This window comes from Delphinus delphis, chromosome 1 (genome assembly GCF_949987515.2).
Source record: "Delphinus delphis chromosome 1, mDelDel1.2, whole genome shotgun sequence".
NCBI classification, from domain to species: Eukaryota; Metazoa; Chordata; class Mammalia; order Artiodactyla; family Delphinidae; genus Delphinus; species Delphinus delphis.
This window is the reverse complement of record NC_082683.1, coordinates 40502974-40528497: the sequence shown is the minus strand read 5'-3', so window position 1 is coordinate 40528497 and position 25524 is coordinate 40502974. Positions and strand designations below refer to the sequence as shown.

Genomic DNA, 25524 nt, shown 5'->3' with positions numbered 1-25524 from the left:
AAACACATTCCCAAGAGCGGCCTCTTTCACTAAGATGAGGCCATTTTCCTTCTTTGGTTTTGTTGGAAATGTCCAAAAAGGAAATGCAGTTCCATTTCCTTCCTGTCCTAAGAGTCATTACATATTAATAGAATATCTACATGTAGATAAGCTCTGGGTTTCTTTGTCCTACAGGAAGGCATCAAAGGGCACCGTGACTTTTAAAACAGTCCTTCAAGGTGGGTAAAGGTGGCCTTTAAAAAGAAATCATCACTTCTCAGAAATCACATTCGCTGAGAAGTTTTATTCATTCATCCAAGTTGACAGGCAGCAATGCCATGGGAAAGGATAAATGGCACTTTCTATAACTGAATATGCAGGACACAATGAAGTACATGCAGGAACCAGGGCAGAGGACACTTGGGACATTCCCCCATGGGCTAGTATCCACTGACAAGCTTCTTAAGGGCAGGTATCATACCTAATCATATCATATTCTCAGATGCCCTAGCCAAGAGTAGTTGCTCAGAAATTGCTTTCTGAATGAACAGTACCTTTCTAGATGGTAGAAATAACCTATGCAAAGGTCCAGAGGCATGAGAGAGCATGATTCATGTAAAAAAATGCAAGTAATTTGATAAGACTGAAGAAAAGAGTATCTGTGGGGGAGGAGAGACTGGTGAAATATAAAGGAATAGAAGTAGTCAGAAATAGAATTGCCTTTGCCTTAAAATTCTATGGAGAACTTTATGGACTTGTTCTTATAGTTTTTGGAAAGCTATTGGATAGATTTAACTATGAAATGGTCATGTATAAGATATAGAAAGGTTATTCTAACTAGTGTAAAGAATGAAACAGAGAGATGAAGTCTAGGGAGGAAGTTAATAAAAGAGCCTGCTCTATGCCAGTGACAGTGAGAATGGAACTAAGTGTTTGGGTACGAACAATATATAGGACATATAGTGGATGGAATTATGATGATGTTTAGAAATAAATGATGAAGGTAAAGGAAAAAAGAAGGATCAAAGGTGATTCTTACTTGACTTAATTCCTTGAGGGAAGAGACTATATTTGATTCATTCTTACATCTCTCATTGTAGTTATATCCTCTCTGGTGTGTAGACATAGTGGGCACTCAGGAAATATTTACTGCATGTTGATCGAGGGGCTTTGGAAAGGGCGCAGTGAGGGACAACTCCAGGAGCATGTCTGAAGCAGGAGGCTATGGATGGAGATGGTACAGGTGAATGACAGGTTAGGGCTGAGTTAGTAGTAGAAAATTGTGGAGAAAGTGCAAAATATCCCTGATGCCAACCAACTTTCTTTATCTTAGGGCCTTGAAATATCAGGTCCTGTTACCAGAGGAGCTAAAGAGTAGGATTCCTCACTTCAGATCCAGGAGTGACACCTGAGTTAACCCTTAGTGAATATTTGCTAGAAGAAAAAACTATGAATAAATACATGAGTGAAACCTAAAACTTCTTTGGAGTGATCAGGTATTGACTTATCAGGGAAATTACCCGTTTGACTCAGGCCCACTGCTACTCTGGAAAATACTGAAACATATCAAAATTATTTTTTAAATGAGATATTATGTCTAAAGGGACCAGCACAGTACCTGATTCATAGAAATATTCAATATCTGATATCTGTTGATATTACTTTATGATTTTGATTGAGAAATATATTTATAATATAAATCAGAAAGGATGGCTTCAGTGCAAAACAGAGTTTGAACTGAAACAAGATTTGGAGTTTTGACCCAGTATCATATGTAGGGTCACTTGTGATCATGAAGAAGCTACATACTTGAACATCTGTAAAAGACAAATGGTCCTGGAGTCTTTTCCCTTCCCCTAAAAATATTTCTGGGGTTGTTTTCCTTTTATGGTGTCTTACCCTAAAATTTGGAGTCAGACAGAACTTGATATAAATCCCAGCTCTAATACTCCTAGACCTGGAACCTTTGAGTAAATGCATAACTTTTCCAAATCTCAATTTGTTTCTCCATAAAATGAGGATAATAATATCTGTATTATTGGGATGTTAGGGATAAATTAGATAATCTCAGTAAAACACTTGGCAAAGTTCATGGATTATAGTAGTGTTTAACAATTTCAGCTTTCTTCCTGCTTTTTATTCTATTCAGACTTTGAACTGATTGACTAAAGCATATCTACATTATGGAGAGAAATCTGCAATCTGCTTTACCCCAAATTCAAATTTAAATGTTAATCTCATCCAAAAGCATACTTCAAGCTGATACATAAAATTAGCCATCACATTTGGTAATGTGAACTACTCCCAGTTTTGTGTGAACTTGGAGGCTTTTTCTGGCTGCTCCTTTCCAGTGGTTCTTTCCTTACCCTTGGGTAGTTTCCAGATACATGGACTGCTCTGTACTCAACAGAATATCCAAAAGGACCCTGTGAACTCTAGCAATTTTGGCCTCTCTAATCTCCCAAATTCATTCTCAACCCAGGGGGATCCCTAGGACTCACTTTGTTTCACCTATCTTTGCTGTGGCCTGGAAACTCTTTAGATGGTAAACTGGGTAATCATAGGGTCACCTTGTTTGTTTACTCTCTCTCAGACATCACTGTCATTTCTTGCCTGTTTTCCAATATCTGAAAACTGTTGTTTCATATGTTTTTTTTTTTTTCAGTTTTATCGTTGTTTAAGGCAAGAGGTTAAATCTATACACTACTACATCATTTGGCCAAAAGTAGAAATTCCCCTTTATAAGATTTTCTTTGTAAAAAAGATTATGCTACTACAGATAGTTTTTAAAAGCTGGCCTCTTGATGAGTTCTGAAGATATCTAAAGGTGATAATGGGATATTCATTAAATTTGGTTACCACCTCACAGATCTTTCTGGGACAAAGAATAGTATTGGCTTCAGTAAACTCTTCTATGCTGCTAATTTCTGAGACTGTGAATAACTTATCACAACTTAACCTCAATTTTTCTATATATAGAATGGTAATTTAATAGTACCTGGGAAAATACCTAGTACATAGAATACTTAAAAATCTTAGCATGACTGAAAGGACCCACAGGTTGTTGGGTTAAGTTGGAGACAGGCAGAGTCAGGAGTGTGTTCCAGGGCTTAGTACATTTTCCTGGAAAAAGGAAGCCTAACTTTGTGATTCAAAGTCCAGGCTTTATAGTCATGGAGACCTGGGTATTGAAAAGTTACTGAATCCTTAGTTTCATCTGGAAAAAAAGAGATAATATTAGTACCTTCCTCATAGAATTAATGGGAGGATAAAATGTGAAATGTGTATAAAATACTTTATACATGGATACTTTATAATTGGAGATTAAACTCATACATTTTTGGTGGGGATGTAAAATGGTATAGCCACTATGAAAAACAGTTTGGTGGTTCCTTAATAAGTTAAACTTAGAATTACTGTATGAGGCAATAATTCTACTCCTAGATATATACCTAAAATAATTAAACAGGTGTTTGAGCAAAAACTTGTGCACAAAAGTTCATAGCAGCTCTCTTCACAATAGCCAAAAGGTAGAAACAATCCAAATGTCCATCAGCAGATGAATGGATAAACAAAATGTAGCATATCCACACAGTGGAATATTATTCCGTCATAAAAAGGAATGACAGGCTGTATATGCTACAACATGAATGAAACTTGAAAACATTATGCTAAGTGAAGGAAGCTTGAAATGAAAGACCACATGTTGAATGACTTCATGTATATGAAATGTCCAGAATAGGCAAATCCAAAGAGACAAAAAGCAGATTAATGGTTGCCCAAGGATGGGAGGGGGGGAATGCAGAGTCACTGTTTAACAGATAAAGGATTTACTTTTGTGGTGATGAAAATATTCCAGAACTAGATACTAATGATGGTTGTATAAAATTGTGAATATATTAAATGACATGGAATTGTACAACTTAAAATGGTTAAAATGGTAAATTTTATGTTATTTGTATTTTATCACAATAAAAGCATAAAAGGTTAATTAATAAGAGTTTATATTTTTTCCCTCTATCCTAAGAACATATACTGCTAGGGTCATATCCATACAGTCCCTTAAGCCTTTGGCTTGCACGTGATAGTGGATCTTTAGAACGTGTTTTGCTCCTGCCCAAGCTTGGTTCTCTCAGCCAGTGACATCCACTGGACTTTTTATTATTAGACATTAACCATACTGTCCTGTGCTGGACGTGGGTGGTTCCCAGAGGGCGCTATGCCAGTAGAGAAATTACAAATGATCATGCATGCCAAAGCCCAGCATTCTAAAAGGTATAAATGTCTGTCTTTATGCCTCACCCAGCTTGTCTCCGTCGTGCCATGCCAAGTAGGATGTCAGTTTTCACTCAGAGCTTCCTGGCTCCAGTCTGCTTTTTGCTATAGCTCAGTCCATTTGCTTTCGCAAAAACTTTGGCTCAGCTGTAGCCACATGAGAACGTTTCCATGTCTAAAAACCTTGGCAAGCCTATTATCTAGTAAATTTGAAAAGCAGCAGGAAGAACGAGGTCAGGTTGAGCCTAGATAGGAATGATATAGGTGTCTATTCATTCAATAGACATTTTGAGCATTACCTTTTCGTAGAAATTGTGCTAGGCACAGTAGGAGATAAGAAGAGGAAAAAATAACCATTCATTCACTCATCATTCACTCATGCTCTCATCAATCTAATATTTATTGGTCTAATACAATTGCCTTTGGTCCTAGGGATATAGCTGTGACTAAGACACACATAATTTCTGTTTTTAAGGAGCCCAGAGGAGGAAGGAATTCATCTTTTCTGGAAGGCTGAGGGAAAATTTCCTAGAGGCAATGATATTTGAGTTGAGCATTGAAAGTTGAGTTGAATTACCACTGCTGATGGAGAAGGGAGTGACTATATTGGAGAGTCTATGCATGGGAAACAGAGGGGACTGCAAATACTTAAAATCTGTGTCTTTACTTCCAACTGCTAAAAAATGCTTTCTCTTGGTACTTTTTTTTATTGTCTCATTCAATTATCTTTAACAACATTGTGGGTTTTTATCATCTTTGTTTTATACACAAAGGTTCAATGAGGTTCAGTAATTTATTCATGGTCTACTAGCCAGTAAGTGACAGAGCTAGGATTCAACTCCAGATCTCCCTGAGGCCAAAGTCCATGCTCTTTTTACTATCTTGCTCCACTTCCCTATAAAGTGAGTACACATTTATAATATCATGTGGTAATTACTATAAGGCATGCAGCTCTCTACGAATGTTCTCTTTTAGAGGACAAACAATCTAAACTGAGAGTGACTGAAAAAAGTTTAATGAGTAGGATGATGTTCAAAATGTAAAGATGAGTAGTAAATTTGTGTGTGTGTGTGTGTGTGTGTGTGTGTGTGTGTGTGTGTCGGGTGGTGGGTGAGTGTGAGTTTCCAGGAGAAGATGCAACACATACAAAGACCTTGAGGCATGAAGGAATCAACAGCTGTCTGGCAGGCTCAGGGCTTTATATGGCTTCTGCTTTGCCATGGTGTGTGCACAATCTATAAATTATTTCATAGGAGCTGATATGTCTCCATTTTTATTAAACAGAAGAGACATTGTTTTACTCATCCACTCCCACCCCTCACCTCTTGTGAATAGGATGTGGCCAGACAGAAAGAAATCAAATTATTTTTTCAACATGAGCCCAGCCTGAACAGAACTCATTTGCAGTGTTAACACTCTGATCTGTCTGCTCTCACCACCCCACCACCTCGCTCACTTGATGGAATGAATATTGGAGGGGACAGGGGAAGAATCTCAGAAAAAGAAAGCTGTGACAAATTCTAAGTCAATGTAATAAATCAGGAGGATTTTTCAAGGGAAATAAAAAGTGTCATTTATGATGGTTATAACTCCTACACCCACTAAGATTCTTTTACTGGTGTAGTTTAGATTCTCCCATGGTAGATAAAATTATTACTTGATCTGTCAAAATGGAGGGACAATTTTTTTTTCCTCCTTCATGCAAGCATCTTATTTTAAGCAGCCAATTTTATTATTTCCTGCCCTCTCTCTGTGCTGGTGAAAACAGAGAAAACAAAGACAATCTGTTTTTAAAAATTGCATCAAGGAATTGAAATAGAGGGTAGTGGCACAAGCCATGGAAAATCAGTAATTACCCACAGGAATTTCTAGGAAAAATAAACATGTGTCTGTATTTGAAGAGTTATTACTTCTGTTTCACAGGGGGTATGAGTTATAATGAAAATGATAATGATTATTATAAATATAATAATAAATAAATGACTACTATTGCTTGAACTTCTACACTGTGCCAGATATTATAATAGGTTGTTTTTAGATGTTATCTCATTGACCCCTTCAAATAGCACTGTATATTATTATTCTTATGCTATTATTATTACTATGATTTCCATGGTACAGATGAGGCCCAGAAGTTTGAACTGATGTGCACAAACCCCCATACTACTAAATGGCAGAGGCAGATTTCAAACTCAGCATTCTCTGACTTCAAAACCAGTGCTGTTTCTTCAATGTCTCTGAGCTACGGCCTGGTATCTCAGAGACACTGTTAGGAAAATAATTCTTTATGTTGTTAGTAGTTTAGTTTTATAAGTGATTTAAGTCTACTCTCTCATTTGACCTACATAGAAACCCCAATCTAATAATAATTACCAGCAATAATTCTTGTCATTCATATTAAAATATTAACAATGAAATAAGTACCATTTATGCTTATCATTTATAGAGTACTTACTAGGTGTCAGACGTTGGCTAACCACTTTACACGCATGAGTTTACAGCCATCCAGTACAATAGGTGCAGTGTACTGGTTAAGAACACATGAACTGGTGTCAGGGCACTGAGTTGGACTCCTTGGCTCTACTGCTTGTCACCTATTTGAGCTTTTGAACAATTAGGTAATATCTCTGCCTTAGCACTTGGGTCAAGTACTAGTATTACATGGAGGTTTTGAAGGTTGAATTAGATAACCCTAAAGTGCCTAGCACATAGTAAGTACTCTATAAATAATATTTATATCTGTAAAACAGATAAGAAAATTGAAGATTATAGAGATTATAGGAATTAGAGAAACTGCAAAATCTCAAAAGTAGTCAAGGGGTAGAGCTGAAATTAGAATGCAGGTCAGCCTGGCCCACAGTTTCTCCTCTTAACTCTACCATCAACAAGCACTAAGTACATTCATTATGTGTGTTTTAAAATATAAATCCTTTTTAATGTGAATGGTCTCCCATTAACCAATCTGTTATACATTATAAAAGCACCCAGTTTCCCATACAACCTCACAGACTCACAACTCTCTGCCTTTGCTCAACTCTTTTTATCTGCCTGCAGTAGTTTCCCCCTACTTGTCTAATTTATTTGTCATTCAGGATTCAGTGTGAAGCATCATAGCCTCCAGAAAGGATTCCAGGTGGATTAGGTAGTCTACCTCTTCATATTCATAGCCCACCGCCCCACACATTTGCCTCAAGTATGGTACTATAGTTAATTGTAATTTTATATTTTTATGCATAGTTACGAGCTCTTTGAGGACAAGAATCATCATATCTTATTCTTCTCTTTTTCTCTAGTATATAACAGAGTGCCTGTCACATAATGAGTGTCTCATATATATATTTTTTTAATGAATGAATGAATGAATGAACAAATGAATAAAAATAATTTTTCTGAGGGTTCTAACCAACTTTATAGAATATGTGATGAAATGTTCTTTCTTTTTGTGAGACTATTGAGCAAGTAATTGTTTTAAATACCTGGTAAGAATTAAGACCAAAGGTAAAGAGAACTTCAAATATATTCACTTATATACATCCATAACTCCCCACCTCCCCCCACCACCTTCCCAGTGGCAATCTTCTAAATACAGATTATAGTAATTTAGTTTCAAACAACTCATTTTCAGCATCTGACGTGTTCATTAACCCCAGGTAAGGAAATTATTGTGGTACATTAATTTTTCACCAGAAAAGACATTTGTCATCTGTGTAAGTATCATTAGTGCTTGCTACAAAGATGGAAATGACACAACTGTCTCTGCCAATTGAAGAACACAGTAGAATTTTAAACAGTATCAGCTGAGTTCTCTAGACCAGCCAACGCTGTGTACTTTTGGGACCCTCATTAGACAAGGCTCATGTGACATCAGAAAGAACCTGATTTATGAAGAGATCAGAGTAATATACACTTCTTGGGAAATGAGGGTATGAGTGCCATATTTAGTTTTTATTTTCCTCTTACCTATCTGACTGTCATTTCTCTGTCACCTTTATTTGCCTTAAGAAGTCCTTGAATTTTCGTGTTTCCCAAGGCTTGTCTTTAGTCCTCTACTCTTCTTACTTTGTACTCTTTCCCACTCTCATGGGTCACATACCATCTATATGCTAATGACTTTCGTCTTCATCTCCAGGCAGACTCTCTCTCCTGAGCTCCAGAACCTTATATGCAGCTGCAAACTGTCTAGACAGATATACTAGAAACAGTCCCAGACACCTCAAATTCAGGATGTCTAAAATTTTGCTCATTATCTTCCTCTAACTCCAGACCTGATCATCCTAAAATGAATGTTGAAAGGACATTTGCTCGTCTCCAAATTTCACCTAAGTCCTTATTAGTTATCTATTTTATATACAGTACTGTTTATGTGTCAACCCCAATCTTCTAATTTTCCATCCCTCCCCCACCCCCCGGTAACCATAAGTTTATTTTCTACATCTGTAACTCTATTTCCATTTTGTAGATAAGTTCATTTGTAGCCTTCTTTTTAGATTCCACATATAAGTGATATATGATATTTGCCTTTCTCTGTCTGACTTCACTCAGTATGTCAATCTCTAGGGCCATCCATGTAGCTGCAAACAGGGAACTCTACTCAATACTCTGTAATGGCCTATATGGGAAAAGAATCTAAAAAAGAGTGGATATATATTTTTTTTTTTTAAAAAAAAGATTCACTTTGCTGTATACCTGAAACTAACATAACATCGTAAATCAACTATACCCCAATAAAAATTTTAAAAAATTTAAAAAAAATTCACCTAGGTTCCAAAGGTGACTACATATGCAGTAAGTATGCCCACATTCTAAAGAAGGGCTGCTAGATACCTACCTTTAGGACCTGCAAATGGTGCCTGAATTGATTCTGAGACCTTCACCTCATCATCTGTTTCCAGACTATATAAAGATAAGAATAGAAATTCAGAGCAGAGTCACTGAAGAAATAAGTTGCTGGAGAAGCATCCTAGGCAAGTGAGGTAGAGCCTAGGAGACTCTGTGAGACAGAGAATGTGGGAGTGCCTGCACAGAGAGAATTCTGTCTTCTCATTCCCTGGCCTGAAGCTTGCTGGGCTGCAGAAAATTTTTAGCCCCTCTTAGACTGGCAAAGTATGGTTCGAATTCTTTGGAGAGTTTTACATGTATACCAGGGTTTGGGAACATATGGGAACATAAATGTTAATGCTTACTTTTTGCTTCAGAATTAGGAGTTTGGGAAGCTGGCTAGAGTAACTTGTGAAGGTGGGTGAGGAGAGAGGCAGAAGGGCATTCTGATTTCCACTAGTTTTGTGGGGGCAGGAAAACGTGAATTTCTCATGAGCCAAGTGAAAAATCTGGGAGCCAGATTACAACAGCACCGTTTATGGGAGATAGTTAGGACTTGGGTAGATTGGATGTGGGAGGACGTCAAGAAGGAAGAGTCAAGGGTTTTTCTCTCTATTTTTTTTTTTTTCTCTTGAGCATCTGGGTGGAAGGAAGTGCCATGGGGAAATGGAGAAGGAATGAGACAGGCCAAGGTTGGAGATAAACTTTAAAAATCATCAACATAAATATGGCATTTGAAACCATGAGATTGGATGAAATCAACTAAGGAAATACAGAAGAGGAGTGAGTAATGGGTGTGTGTGTGTGTGTGAGTGTGTGTGTGTGTTTGTGTGTGTGTAGGGGGACTTAATTATTTGTTTCCTTTCCCATGCAATGGTGAATAAGTGTATCTTTTTTAGAGGGTTATTTTGAGTTAAATTGATTTGGCACATTTGAAAGTGCCTTACAATATAAACAGGATTTTAAAAAAATGTTTCTTAATTCTGAGTTAGGCTCTGTGATGGAGGAGTGATAGACAAGGATAGAGAGCTAGGTGGAGATCAGTAAGGAATGATGATGGCTCTTAAAGGGACTTTGAAAATTAAAACCTTTTTAAAAATCATTAAAGTAAATTAACATATTCATTTTAGAATATTGAAAAAAATCCACTGAGAAGAAGAAACCAGCATCCAAATACAACCACAATAACATGTTGATTCATCTGATCCCAGTATTTTTTCTATATTTTCTTTCTTTATTTTTTTTTAATAATCTGTGTTCATACTGTGTAAAGCTGTACTAATTGTTGATGTGTAATAGAGAGGTGGCCTTTACTCTGAATTGGAAGGTACCTAGTGAGCTGTCTTGAGTATGTTCAGAAAACTGGTTGGCAGTTGTTCTTTCCTTCACTTGTGTACACACAGACACCTACATGCTACCTTTTAAAAACCTGTTGTAATAAAAATGTGACACAGTCTGTGTCTCTCGGAAATATCATATGCTTAGAATTTTTAATTAAATTCACCAACTTTCTCCCTACTTGTCATAATCATCATTTTCATCATCAATAATTATAATGAACACAGAAAATTATAAACAGCTTCAGGAGAGGACCAATTAGTGGACACACAGAATTAATTTGAATTCTGCTATTCTACTATGTGTTTTAGTTTGTTAGCTCATTTAATTCTTCTGGCATCTCTATGAGGTTGTTTTACAGATAAGAAAACTGAGGAATGAAGAAGCTGTGTCTTTTCTAAAGTTGTAAACTAATAGTGGAACCTGTATTCTAAAACAGGGTTCTCTGACTCCAGAGCCTATGTGGTTTTCCACTTTGCTAGGATCTTTTCAGAGTGACTTAAAAAGTGTTGATTATTCCAGACCAAGGCACCAAAAAAAGCTGTTGGTCTTGGGAGAAAAAACATCCTGATGGAAAGGAGATTCATAGCTTAGTCCAAGTGGCTAATATAAGCCAGTTCTTTTGGCAACCTCTACTGCATCTGCCCCACAAGGGCATAGTGCATGCTGGCATGTGTCAGGCTCTCTCTTGGGGAGCCATTAGCACATAGAGTGACCAGCCATCTCCATTTGCCTGGGATTGCCCTGATTTTAGCACTGGAAGCCCCATGTTCTGGGAAACCTGTCAGTGCTGGGAAAACTGGAACAATTGGTCACTCTAAGCATGCCAAAAATACATGACAGTGAGTGGAATGGGAGCATGGAAGCCAGAACCTGTGAGACATGACCCTTTCCCAGGGTGAGGAAGGAAAGTAGCAGTGTTTTACTCTTTGAGCTGGTCTGGGTGATGCCAGCACCTGATCAATCCTGTGATAACATGGAGAGACAGTGTCGACCTTGCCTCTGACTTTTTGTCCCCAGTGTCTTCAGTGCTAGCAGTGGAGGCAAATTGATCCCTGGAAGAACAAGAGGACAACTTTTGATTGGCTGGAAAGATGATTTAATCTCTGTGTCCCTAACATCAAGCCCAGTTCCTGGCACAGGGTAGGCATTTAGTTTCAGTGTTTTGTTTTTTGCCTTATTTGCTTTGATTTTTGAGTTAATGTCCTTTTTGGAAACCATTTACTAAACATGCATTACATGCCAGTGATTGTATGAATAACTCTTACATACTTTATTATGTCTAATCATTACTTTAGACCTGTGAGGTAAACAGTATTTGTTTTGTTTTGTTTTATAAATGAAGTAACTAAGACTTGCCAGTAATCTCACAGCTAATAAGTGCCAGAGCTTCTGTTTATGCATCAATCTTCTGACTGCAGTCCAGTTCCTGGAAGAAAACCTCAGACCTCCCAAAAGGCAAGAAACTCCCCACGTACCTGTGTAGGGGAAAAGAAAAAAGAATAAACAGAGACAAAAGAATAGGGACGGAACCTGCACCAGTGGAAGGGAGCCATGAAGGAGGAAAGGTTTCCACACACTAGGAAGCCCCTTCGCGGGCGGAGACTGCGGGTGGCGGAGGGGGGAAGCTTCGGAGCTGCGGAGGAGAGTGCAGCCACAGGGGTGCGGGGGGCAAAGCGGAGAGATTTCCGCACAGAGGGTCCACGCCAACCAGCACTTACCAGCCCGAGAGGCTTGTCTGCTCACCCGCCGGGGCGGGCGGGTCTAGGAGCTGAGGCCCGGGCTTTGGTCGGAGGGCAAGGAGACGACTGGGGTTGGCGGCGTGAACACAGCCTGAAGGGGTTAGTGCACCACGGCTAGCCGAAGGGAGTCCGGGAAAAAGTCTGGAGCTGCCGAAGAGGCAAGAGACTTTTTCTTCCCTCTTTGTTTCCTGGTGCGTGAGGAGAGGGGATTAAGAGCGCTGCTTAAAGGAGCTCCAGAGACGGGCGCGAGCCGCGGCTAACAGCGCGGACCTCAGAGGTGGGCATGAGATGCTAAGGCTGTTGCTGCCGCCACCAAGAAGCCTGTGTGCAAGCACAGGTCACTATCCACACCTCCCTTCCAGGGAGCCTGCGCAGCCCGCCACTGCCAGGGTCCCGTGAACCAGGGACAACTTTCCTGGGAGAACGCACGGCGTGCCTCAGGCTGGTGCAACGTCACACCGGCCTCTGCCGCCGCAGGCTCACCCTGCACTCCTTACCCCTCCCTCCCCCCGGTCTGAGTGAGCCGGAGCCCCCGAATCAGCGGCTGCTTTAACCCCGTCCTGTCTGAGCAAAGAACAGACGCCCTCCGGTGACCTACATGCAGAGGCGGGCCCAAAACCAAAGCTGAACCCTGAGAGCAGTGCGAACAAAGAACAGAAAGGAAAATCTCTTCCAGCAGCTTCAGGAGCAGAAGATTAAAGCTCCACAATCAACTTGATGTACCCTGCATCTGTGGAATACATGAATAGACAATGAATCATCCCAAACTGAGGAGGTGGACTTTGAGAGCAACATATGTTATTTTTTCCCCTTTTCCTCTTTTTGTGTGTATGTGTATGCTTCTGTGTGAGATTTTGTCTGTATAGCTTTGCTTTCACCATTTGTCCTAGGGTTTTATCCGTCCATTGTTTATTTTTTTTTTTTACTTTTTTATAAACATATTTTTCTTAATAATTATTTTTTTATTTTAATAACTTTATTTCATTTTACCTAACTTTATTTTATTTTATCCTCTTTCTTTCTTTCTTTCTTCCTTTCTACTTTTTCTCCCTTTTATTCTGAGCCATGTGGATGAAAGTCTCTTGGTGCTGCAGCCAGGAGTCAGTGCTGTGCCTCTGAGGAGGGAGAGCCAACTTCAGAACACTGGTCCACAAGAGACCTCCCAGCTCCATGTAATATCAAATGGTGAAAATCTCCCAGAGATCTCCATCTCAACACCAACACCCAGCTTCACTCAACGACCAGCAAGCTACAGTGCTGGACACCCTATGCCAAACAACTAGCAAGACAGGAACACAACACCATCCATTAGCAGAGAGGCTGCCTAAAATCATAATAAGTTCACAGACACCCCAAAACACACCACCAGACATGGACCTGCCCAGCAGAAAGACAAGATCCAGCCTCATCCACCAGAACACAGGCACCAGTCCCCTCCACCAGGAAGCCTACACAACCCACTGAACCAACCTTAGCCACTGGGGACAGACACCAAAAACAATGGGAACTAAGAACCTGCATCCTGCAAAAAGGAGACCCCAAACACAGTAAGATAAGCAAAATGAGAAGACAGAAAAACACACAGCAGAAGAGGGAGCAAGATAAAAACCCACCAGACCTAAAAAATGAAGAGGAAATAGGCAGTCTACATGAAAAAGAATTCAGAATAATGATAGTAAAGATGATCCAAAATCTTGGAAATAGAATAGACAAAATGCAAGAAACATTTAACAAGGACCTAGAAGAACTAAAGATGAAACAAGCAATGATGAACAACACAATAAATGATATTAAAAATACTCTAGAAGGGATCATTAGCAGAATAACTGAGGCAGAAGAACAGATAAGTGACCTGGAAGATAAAATAGTGGATATAGCAACTGCAGAGCAGAATAAAGAAAAAAGAATGAAAAGAACTGAGGACAGTCTCAGAGACCTCTGGGACAACATTAAACGCACCATCATTCTAATTATAGGGGTTCCAGAAGAAGAAGAGAAAAAGAAATGGACTGAGAAAATATTTGAAGATATTATAGTTGAACACTCCCCTAATATGGGAAAGGAAATAGTTAATCAAGTCCAGGAAACACAGAAATTCCCATATAGGATAAATCCAAGGAGAAACATGCCTAGACACATATTAATCAAACTGTCAAAAATTAAATACAAAGAAAATATATTAAAAGCAGCAAGGGAAAAACAACAAATAACACACAAGGGAATCCCATAAGGTTAACAGCTGATCTTTCAGCAGAAACTCTGCAAGCCAGAAGGAACTGGCAGGACATATTTAAAGTGATGAAGGAGAAAAACCTGCAACCAAGATTACTCTACCCAGCAAGGAGTAGAGTAATGAGATCATTCAGATTTGATGAAGAAATTACAGACAAGCAAAAGCTGAGAGAGTTCAGCACCACCAAACCAGCTTTACAACAAATGCAAAAGGATCTTCTCTAGGCAAGAAACACAAGACAAGGAAAAGACCTACAATAACAAACCCAAAACAATTAAGAAAATGGGAATAGGAACATACATATCGATAATTACCTTAAAAGTAAATGGATTAAATGCTCCCACCAAAAGACACAGATTGGCTGAATGGATACAAAAACAGGACCCATATATATGCTGTCTACAAGAGACCCACTTCAGACCTAGAGACACATACAGACTGAAAGTGAGGGGATGGAAAAAGATACTCCATGCAAATGGAAACCAAAAGAAAGCTGGAGTAGCAATTCTCATATCAGACAAAATAGACTTTAATATAAAGAATATTACAAGAGACAAAGAAGGACACTACATAATGATCAAGGGATCAATCCAAGAAGAAGATTTAACAGTTGTAAATATTTATGCAATCGACATAGGAGCACCTCAATACATAAGGCAAATACTAACAGCCATGAAAGGGGAAATCAACAGTAACACATTCATAGTAGGGGACTTTAACACCCCGCTTTCACCAATGGACGGATCATCCAAAATGAAAATAAATATTTAAATGATACATTAAACAAGATGGACTTAATTGATATGTATAGGACATTCCATCCAAACACAACAGAATACACATTTTTCTCAAGTGCTCATGGAACATTCTGTGGATAGATCATATCCTGGGTCACAAATCAAGCCTTGGTACATTTAAGAAAATTGAAATTGTATCAAGTATCTTTTCCGACCACAATGCTATGAGACTAGATATCAATTACAGGACAAGATCTGTAAAAAATACAAACACATGGAGGCTAAACAGTACACTACTTAATAACGAAGTGATCACTGAAGAAATCAAAGAGGAAATAAAAAAAAACCTAGAAACAATTGACAAAGGAGACACGACGACCCAAAACCTATGGGATGCAGCAAAAGCAGTTCTAAGAGGGAAGATTATAACAATAAAATCCTACCTTAAGAAACAGGAAACATCTCGAATAAACAACTTAACCTTGCACCTCAAGCAATTAGAGAAAGAAGAACAAAAAAAGCCCAAAGTTAGCAGAAGGAAAGAAATCATAAAGATCAGATCAGAAATAAATGAAAAAGAAATGAAGGAAATGATAGCAAAGATCAATAAAACTAAAAGCTGGTTCCTTGAGAAGATAAACAAAATTGATACACCATTAGCCAGACTCATCAAGAAAAAAAGGGAGAAGACTCAAATCAATAGAATTAGAAATGAAAAAGAAGTAACAACTGACACTGCAGAAATACAAAAGATCATGATAGATTACTACAAGCAACTCTATTCCAATAAAACGGACAACCTGGAAGAAATGGACAAATTCCTAGAAATGCACAACCTGTGGAGACTGAACCAGGAAGAAATAGAAAATATGAACAGACCAATCACAAGCACTGAAATTGACACTGTGATTAAAAATCTTCCAACAAACAAAAGCCCAGGACCAGATGGATTCACAGGTGAATTCTATCAAATATTTAGAGAAGAGCTAACACCTATCTTTCTCAAACTCTTCCAAAATATAGCAGAGGGAGGAACACTCCCAAACTCATTCTATGAGGCCACCATCACCCTGATACCAAAACCAAACAAGGATGTCACAAAGAAAAAAAACTACAGGGCAATATCACTGATGAACATAGATGCAAAAATCCTCAACAAAATACTAGCAAACAGAATCCAACAGCACATTAAAAGGATCATACACCATGATCAAGTGGGGTTTATTCCAGGAATGCAAGGATTCTTCAATATACACAAATCAATCAATGTGATACACCATATTAACAAATTGAAGGCGAAAAACCATATGCTCATCTCAATAGATGCAGAGAAACCTTTTGACAAAATTCAACACCAATTTATGATAAACACCCTACAGAAAGTAGGCATAGAGGGAACTTTCCTCAACATAATAAAGGCCATATATGGCAAACCCACAGCCAACATCGTCCTCAATGGTGAAAAATTGAAACCATTCCCACTAAGATCAGGAACAAGAAGAGGTGGCCCACTCTCCCCACTCTTATTCAACATAGTTTTGGAAGTTTTAGCCACAGCAATCAGAGAAGAAAAGGAAATAAAAGGAATCCAAATCAGAAAAGAAGAAGTAAAGCTGTCACTGTTTGCAGATGACATGATACTATACATAGAGAATCCTAAAGATGCTACCAGAAAACTACTAGAGCTAATCAATGAATTTGATAAAGTAGCAGGATTCAAAATTAATACACAGAAATCTCTTGCATTCCTATACACTAATGATGAAAAATCTGAAAGTGAAATCAAGAAAACACTCCCCTTTACCACTGCAACAAAAACAATAAAATATCTAGGAATAAACCTACCTAAGGAGATAAGAGACTTCTATGCAGAAAACTGTAAGACACTGATGAAAGAAATTAAGGATGATACAAATAGATGGAGAGATATACCATGTTCTTGTATTGGAAGAATCAACATTGTGAAAATGACTCTACTACCCGAAGCAATCTACAGATTCAATGCAATCCCTATCAAACTACCACTGGCATTTTTCACAGAACTAGAACAAAAAAATTCACAATTTGTATGCAAACACAGAAGACCCTGAATAGCCAAAGCAATCTTGAGAACGAAAACTGGAGCTGGAGGAATCTGGCTCCCTGATTTCAGACTATACTACAAAGCTACAGTAATCAAGACAGTATCGTACTGGCACAAAAACAGAAATATAGATCCATGGAACAGAATAGAAAGCCCAGAGATAAACCCACGCGCATATGGTCCCCTTATCTTTGATAAAGGAGGCAGGAATGTTCAGTAGAGAAAGTACAGCCTCTTCAATAAGTGGTGCTGGGAAAACTGGACAGGTACATGTAAAAGAATGAGATTAGATCACTCCCTAACACCATACACAAAAATAAGCTCAAAATAGATTAAACACATAAATTTAAGGCCAGAAACTATCAAACTCTTAGAGGAAAACATAGGCAGAAGACTCTGTGACATAAATCACAGCAAGATCCTTTCTGACCCACCTCCTAGAGAAATTGAAATAAACACAAAAATAAACATATGTCATCTAATGAAACTTAAATGCTTTTGCACAGCAAAGGAAACCATAAATAAGACCAAAGAACAACCCTCAGAATGGGAGAAAATATTTTCAAATGAAGCAACTGACAAAGGATTAATCTCCAAAATTTATAAGCAGCTCATGCAGCTCAATAACAGAAAAACAAACAACCCAATCCAAAAATGGGCAGAAGACCTAAATAGACGTTTCTCCAAAGAAGATATACAGACTGCCAACAAACACATGAAAGAATGCTCAACATCATTAATCATTAGAGAAATGCAAATAAAAACTACAATGAGATATCATCTCACACCAGTCAGAATGGCCATAATTAAAAAATCTAGAAACAATAAATGCTGGAGAGGGTGTGGAGAAATGGGAGCACTCTTGCACTGCTGGTGGGAATGTGAATTGGTACAGCCACTATGGAGAACAGTATGGAGGTTCCTTAAAAAACTACAAATAGAACTACCATATGACCCAGCAATCCCACTACTGGGCATATACCCTGAGAAAACCATAATTCAAAAAATTCTACCAAAATGTTCATTGCAGCTCTATTTACAATAGCCCGGAGATGGAAACAACCTAAGTGTCTATCATCGGATGAATGGATAAAGAAGATGTGGCACATATGTACAATGGAATATTACTCAGCCATAAAAAGAAATGAAATTGAGCTATTTGTAATGAGGTGGATAGACCTAGAATCTGTCATACAGAGTGAAGTAAGTCAGAAAGAGAAGGAGAAATACCGTATGCTAACACATATATATGGAATCTAAGGGGAAAAAAATGTCATGAAGAACCTAGGGGTAAGACAGGAATAAAGCCACAGACCTACTAGAGAATGGACTTGAGGATACGGGGAGGGGGAAGGGTAAGCTGTGACAAATTGAGAGCATGGCATGGACATATATACACTACCAAACGTAAAATAGCTAGTGGGAAGCAGCCGCGTAGCACAGGGAGATCAGCTCGGTGCTTTGTGACCACCTAGAATGGTGGGAGAGGGAGAGTGGGAGGGAGGGAGACCCAGGAGGGAAGAAATATGGGAACATATGTATAACTGATTCACTTTGTTATAAAGCAGAAGCTAACACACCATTGTAAAGCAATTATACTCCAATAAAGAAAAAAAAAGTGTTGATCTATATCACTTTTAAGGGCTTTATTTTTTTTCCATTTTAAAGATGCTTCATAATTTATATAATAAACTTCCTATGGTCACACACTGAAGTTTCTAATTGCAAATGGTTACACTCTTATAACTAAATTTTTGTGCCAGTTCTTATTTATGTTTACGTAATAATTTTTTAAAATATACAGTGCTAATCAAAGATCATATGAACTGTTTCATGGGAAAATGACTCCTTGTCAGTAAAAGTATTCAAGCAGGGGTTGGTCATCACTTTTGGAATAAGTAGAGTGCCGATTGTGGTGGAGTAGACAATGAGGAATGGGGAAGATTGTGAAGAGAGATGAGTCTGGAAATAAATGGACATGGAACCTATAGGATGTGTATAACTTGAAAAAGGAATGAAGTGGAGGAAGCTTCCCAAGTCAGAAGGAAGACAGCTGAGTGTAGTTCTGTACGACTGAGATGTAGGAAGTTACCAAGATACCAATATGAATTTGCACAGATAAACAGGAGTTCTACTGTGTGCCAAGCACTATTTCTCATTATTCCTTACAACACTCTAAGGAAGTTAGTATCTCCTGTTACTGAGAAGGAGACTGAGACTTGAAGTGGTTAGCCATCTGTTGGCTCTGTGACTGTGGAACAAATCCCTTACCTTTGTAAGCCTTCTTTCTTCATTAGTCAAGTGAGGATTATAGTGTCTGCCTTAGAGGGTAACTGAGAGGATAAATTCACAAAGCTTGGCATATAGAAAACATGTAATAGAGAGAGAATATTCTGAATCTAATACCTATGTTTTTCTGGCATATGCTATTTCTCACAGAATATGTTTAGGACAACAGAGTCCACTCCAGCCCCCTCTGCAATCCCACTCTTAGGGTGGGGCTTACTACTTGGTCTGGTTCCCCCAAGTACAGAGCCTGAGTCTGGGTTTGGGTTGCATCTTCAATACATGCAGGGACTAAGGAAACAGGGTCCTGACAAGCTGCCATCAATGGCTTACCATCAAGGAGTAGTCTCCATGTGAAGCTGTTGACTATCACCTGAGACTAAGATGAGTACAACTGTTAGCATCTGCAGGAGAGCACAGAGAGGCAGCGGGGAGAGAAACACCCTGAGAGTTAACAAAGGACAACTTGTCTCCTTTATAAGCCACTTTTGTATGGGCCTGGCCCTAACTTTTCCCCCAATTAACTTTATGTGCCATTAGGACAAAGGTGACATCTCCACATTTTGTAACTTGGTTCTTGTGCTTAGTCATCCTGACCTGGTCGTGTGCTGTGGTCAGCAGTCTCTATAACATTTATTGCTGAACTTGCTGCTCATCATTCCATGCCAGAGCCACTGATTTTTTGATATAAGGTGAAAGTCTAGTGGGCATATGGCTTTGAGGTCAATCAGATGAAGTTCATTGTCATGGTTTGAGTTTAAAGGGTCTTGTCAGAAAGTAGTTATTCTCTTTAGGTAGCTGCCAGGTATCAACAAAGTTCTCATTGTTTAGATGGAAATTACTCTCTCTAGGAAGGTATTTCCCATTTGGCCTGCATTCAGGATCACATCTCAACAAACCTTCAGGATCAACATACTTCTTTCCTGCCTGTCAGAATGAAATACTAATAGTGGGGCCCATCAATCCTGATGCTGCCTTCTTATTTTTTATAACCAAGGTCACTTTGCTCAGAATTTACATTTGCCATGCAAATGAAAATAAAACCATAAAAGGAACTCTTGGCATTTGTTGCTGTGCTGATAGTGCCTTATTTTTCAACATTTTGAATTAGTGAAGAGGGAGTATTTGAAAAATGTAAGATGATAAGAGAGCCATTTGCTTGCCTGAAAATAACACTCATATGCTTTAGAAAACACATCTACAAATCAGCCTAGCTAATCAGTCAATTGTTTTCTGGGCATCTAGTTTATTAGATTAATGGTGTCTTGGAACATTTGGAGGCATGTAGAGATGTCATGGTTTATCAGAATATCCATTCAAGGCAGTAGTTAGGAAGCAGGTTTTCTCCTCTTTAGGAAAGAAAGCCATGACAAGTTGGGGAGAAATTTGAATGAAACAATAGGTAAGTCTTAGTTTTGTGAAATACAGTGATACAAAATGTGTTCTCCCCACCCTCCAGCACCCTAATTTCTGAGGGAGAACTTTGGAAGACTTCTTGTGGTTGACTCATAAAGTCTGTTCTCATGTGCTCTTTTATAGAAGAATAAAATGAGACAATTGTGTTATACCTCCAAAGGTTTAAGAAGTATACCTGATATCTTAGTCATTTGGGGCTGCTATAACAAAATTTTGGCTGCTATAACCATAGACCAGGTGGCTTAAACAAACAAACAAACAAACATAAAACACATTTATTTCTTACAGTCCTGGAGGATGGGAAGTCTAAGATCAAGATACTGGCAGATTTGGTGTCTAGCGAGAGACCACTTCCTAGTTCATAGACTGCTGTTTTCTTACTGTGTCCTCAGATGGTGGAAAGAGGGTGAGAGTATTCTGAAGTCTCCTTTAAAAGGGCACTAATACCATTCAGGAGGGCTCTACCCTCGTGACCTCATCACCTCCCAAAGATCCCACCTCCTAATGATCTCAGAGAGACAGCAGTGAGAGGTGGCTTGAAGCACCATATTAGTTCCCTGCCCAGGATTGAACTTGGGTAGCCTGGATAAAAACCAGGAATCCTAGCCGCTAGTCCACCAGGGGCTAGAGACTCAAAGCAAAATACCCCTGGCCCTTGCCCCCATTGAAAAATGCATTTCTCAAGAAGTCAAAAACTGTAAAACCAGGTATAAAATTTATTATTAGAGACATAGCACAACAAGTGGGAGAGTACACAGAGAAATAGTTTGTTTAGTTAAGACAGAAGCAAGGCAGAGATATACACATGGGGAGAAAGGTGTGGGCGTCCTCCCTAATGAAGAAGAGTACAGTAAAGAGGTGGTTAAATCATTTATATAGGGCAGTTCTTCCATGTCTTTCTTTACCTTTTGCCAATTATCTGGTTTCTTTTCCCACACATGCCGTGCCCTAGGACCACTCCCCAACATGCTTGTACAACTTTTTTCCAAGATGTATTCCAGCCCAGAGGCCTTGGCGTCACATATTATGGGGTGGTGCCTCCTCCTTTTTGACCCCCAAGGAGCCTTTCTGCACATGTACAGTCAGGGAGGTCTCCCTTGCCCCAAGGATGGGAAATATGTGACCTCTTGATCTTTACTCAAACAGGGTCTAGCCCCTCTCTGTCCCTGCCATGACTGTTATCTTAAAGTGTCCACAGGAAACAAAGTCCACCTATTTACTCTGTTCCTGCTGTTATTTCTATCTTGAAGTGCAGACAGGAGGCTGATTGTAAATATCTAGCCTAGAGCCCACCTGCCTCCTTCCTCAGGAAATGTATACAGGAGGCTAGTTGTAAATGCCTAGCCTGGAGCCCATATCTATCTCCTGCCTCACATTAATATAATTACATTGAGAGTTAGGATTTCAACATAGGAATTTGTGGGGGGACACAGCCATCAGTCCTTAACACCCAGACAGACATGTTCTTCAGTGACCCTATTTCTTCACTGTGGTGAGAACTTTTCCCTCAGAAAGGACTGGCTGTTTGAGGGGAGGGTACTTGGGAGAGAACTATCCTTTCATGTTGAACTCTCTGGGAAAGGGAGTTAGTCACCAATTGATACCTGCTTCATTTTGAAATGATATGCTTATTGTTCTTTTGCTCTCTGAGGAGGTGAACTTTTCATAGAGAATTATTTTAACTGAATTAAAATAAGGAGGGCAACATGTAAAGGTCTGTGGAAAGTGTGTTCCATGCAAAGAGAACAGCACATACAAAAACCTTAGGGCAGGAACAAACTTGATGTGCTTGAAAGATAGCAAGAAGGCTGTTGTGCTAAAGTAGACTAAGTTAGAGAACAGAATATGAAATCAGAGAGATAGGTAGGGGTCAGGTCACATAGAACCTTGTAGGCCATAGTAAGGAGTTTAAATTTTAGTATGTGTCTGATGAGAAGCCAATGAACAAGGGAACGACATGATCTGATACACATTTCTAATTGACAGCACATATGGAATCAGGGAGAGCAATTAGGCTCCTGCCCCAGTCCAGATGATGGTGGCTTGGACGGAGGTTATATTAGTGGAGATGGAGAGATGTTGGGGGAAGTCAAGAGAACTTGCTGATAAATTAAATGTAATGGGTAAAGGAAAGAGCAGTCAAAGATGATACCTTGGTTTTGGCTTTGCTAAGTAAGCATTTTGGTAAATGGTGTTTCCATTACTAATAATACTGAGGAAGAATAGAGGTGGAAGGTTGGGATCATAAGTTCAAATTTATACATGATAAGTTTGGAATACCTATTAGACATCCAAGACAAAATGTAGGAGTAAGTATCTGGAGCTCAGAGGGAAAGTTAGGACTTAGAATATAATTAAGGAATCATTAGCATAGAGGTAATATTTAAATTAAAGTGAATGGATGCTCACCTAGGGAGCAAGTGTGGATAGAGAATAAAGAGGGATGAGAGAAGGACTCTAGGGGTTTTCCAGCATTAGAAGTCTGGAAGACAAAGAGGAACCAACAGATATAACTGAGAAAGTGACAAGTGATCTAGGAGGAAAGCTGGAAAGTATGATGACATGAAGCCAAGGAAAACAGCCTTCAACAAAGGCAGGAATGATCAACTGTGTCAAATGCTCTTTAAAGACTGAGTAAGATGAGAACTGATCATTGATCACTGGATCTTTTTCTCATCCACCGTCTCCCAGGATGCAGTTCTCCTTGTGCTGTGAAAGAAGCATGGCACAGAGTGAGTGATAATTGTATGATTATTAATTATACTCATTGTAATTACCCATTCATTGCCTTCTGCCCTGTCTTTGTGGAAGCCAGTCCCAATTTAGGAATGGGCCGTATTTAACAAGTTTATAGAAACAAGGTCATATTTAACATCTTTATTCCCGTTCAGGAACCTACAAAAGCCTGTTTGATTAAATGCCCTAACATGCCAGAGCTAGAAGAGCTCTTAGAGATCACATAGTCCTATGCTGTCATTTTATTGATGAAGAAACTGAGACTCTGACAGGGAAAATGAATTGTGGAAGGGAACACAGCAGATTAACCTCAGAGCTTGGACTAGAACTCACACCTCATGAGTCAGAGGTGATTGTTCTTTGTGTTACAACCCTGTGCCACTTCTTCCAGCATGTGAGATTAAGTCCTTTGAGTCTTGAAAACTTTTCTATCTTTAATAGACCATGATTAAAGTGAAAACATTCTATAAAGAGATAACACTTAAATGAGTATGAGTGCAAACCCTTTAGAAATGGAACATAGTCGCCTAGATGAGGGGAGGAAGTTGAAGTTGGGATGGGAGAATTGCACGATCCTGAAGACAAAGGCAGTGTTATAGAGAAAAGACCAGCCTTACCTGGGTTTGGATCCCAGCTCCATCTACTCCTACTGTATGACGTCTGTTAAGTTTATTAACCTTCCTGAGCCCCATCTATAAAATAGGAGCAATATATAGGTCCTATTGATAAATTATGAGGGTTAAGAATAACACATCTAAAGTGCTTAGCTTTTTCTTGATGTGTGGTAGGCATTCAATAATAATAACTCTTTAATGCTATTTTATCTTGCTTCATTTTTCCTCTGCTCCAGTGCTATGGGTGTCACTGCCAGCAGCCCTAGATCAAGCCAATGTCTCCAGAGTCTGGTTTCTCCTGCCTCTGGCCACTACCATCAGACCTGTGGCTTCCAGACCTCTGGCTGTTGGGCCTCCTGGCAGACTAGAAGGAAGGCCTTTAAAACTGCCTGGAGCTGACATTATCTTCTTCAGGGCCCCTGTGCAGGTCAAGCTGTCACCATCAGGGACAGCCACAGCTGAGGCTGTTTCTCCTCTTCCCTAAGGCTCATTCTACTGCTGCCTTTTTGCAAAGAAAATGCCTAAATTCATATGGACAAACACTTTTAAGAAAGAGGAGGCTTCGTTTAAACTAGTAACTTGATGAGGTGTCGTCAGCATGTCAGGCATTGTGTTAGTCCCCAGACTCTGGGAGTTTGATTTAGAAGGCAAGTTAGACATGGAAACAAACAACTATTTCCCAACTGAGTGAACTGACCACTCAGCAGAGGTGCAAGAAACATTCTGTTGGGGTGTAGAGTGAGGAAGGCAAGAAGACATCCTGGAATGGGTATGGTTTAAGCTGAATCTGAAAAGAGAAGTAGTGTATCAGTGGATGGATAATTAGGGAAACTACATTTCATGCAAAAATATGCAGGCAGCAAGTACAGAGGAGATGGAGTTAGGGATTAAAAATGTGTGCAGGGAAGACAAGCCTTTTATTGAAGAAATTCAAATGCTCTACTTAGGAATTTGGGTATGATTCGTGATAGCATAGGATGTCAAGAGATATAAGATATCATAGAGGCTATCAGGTATAAACACCTCATTTTACAAATGAGAAGACTGAGCTTCAGATAGAAGAAATAATTTGGCTAGAATCCCATAGCAAGTTAGTGGCAGAAACTGGGACTGGAACCAAAGTTTACTGATTCCCAAGCCAGTATCCTTCCTATCCATTACTCATGACTTCTATGTATAAGAGGGAACGATTGTACACAGTATCAAAAAGCAGCATCAGGTCTGAGACCTTTCCTTACTAGAGCTCAACTGAGATTCAGGGGATCTG

The 25524-nt window shown here is 39.1% G+C and overlaps 1 protein-coding gene and 1 pseudogene across 1 annotated transcript in view; one reads left to right on the top strand and one right to left on the bottom strand.

The window, feature by feature from the left end:
* The window catches only part of AGBL4 (AGBL carboxypeptidase 4), a 1259489-nt gene that overhangs the window by 390688 nt on the left and 843277 nt on the right, over positions 1-25524 (top strand). The gene's annotated exons all lie outside the window — the stretch shown is intronic.
* The window catches only part of LOC132425314 (probable ATP-dependent RNA helicase DDX5 pseudogene), a 131793-nt pseudogene that overhangs the window by 100700 nt on the left and 5569 nt on the right, over positions 1-25524 (bottom strand).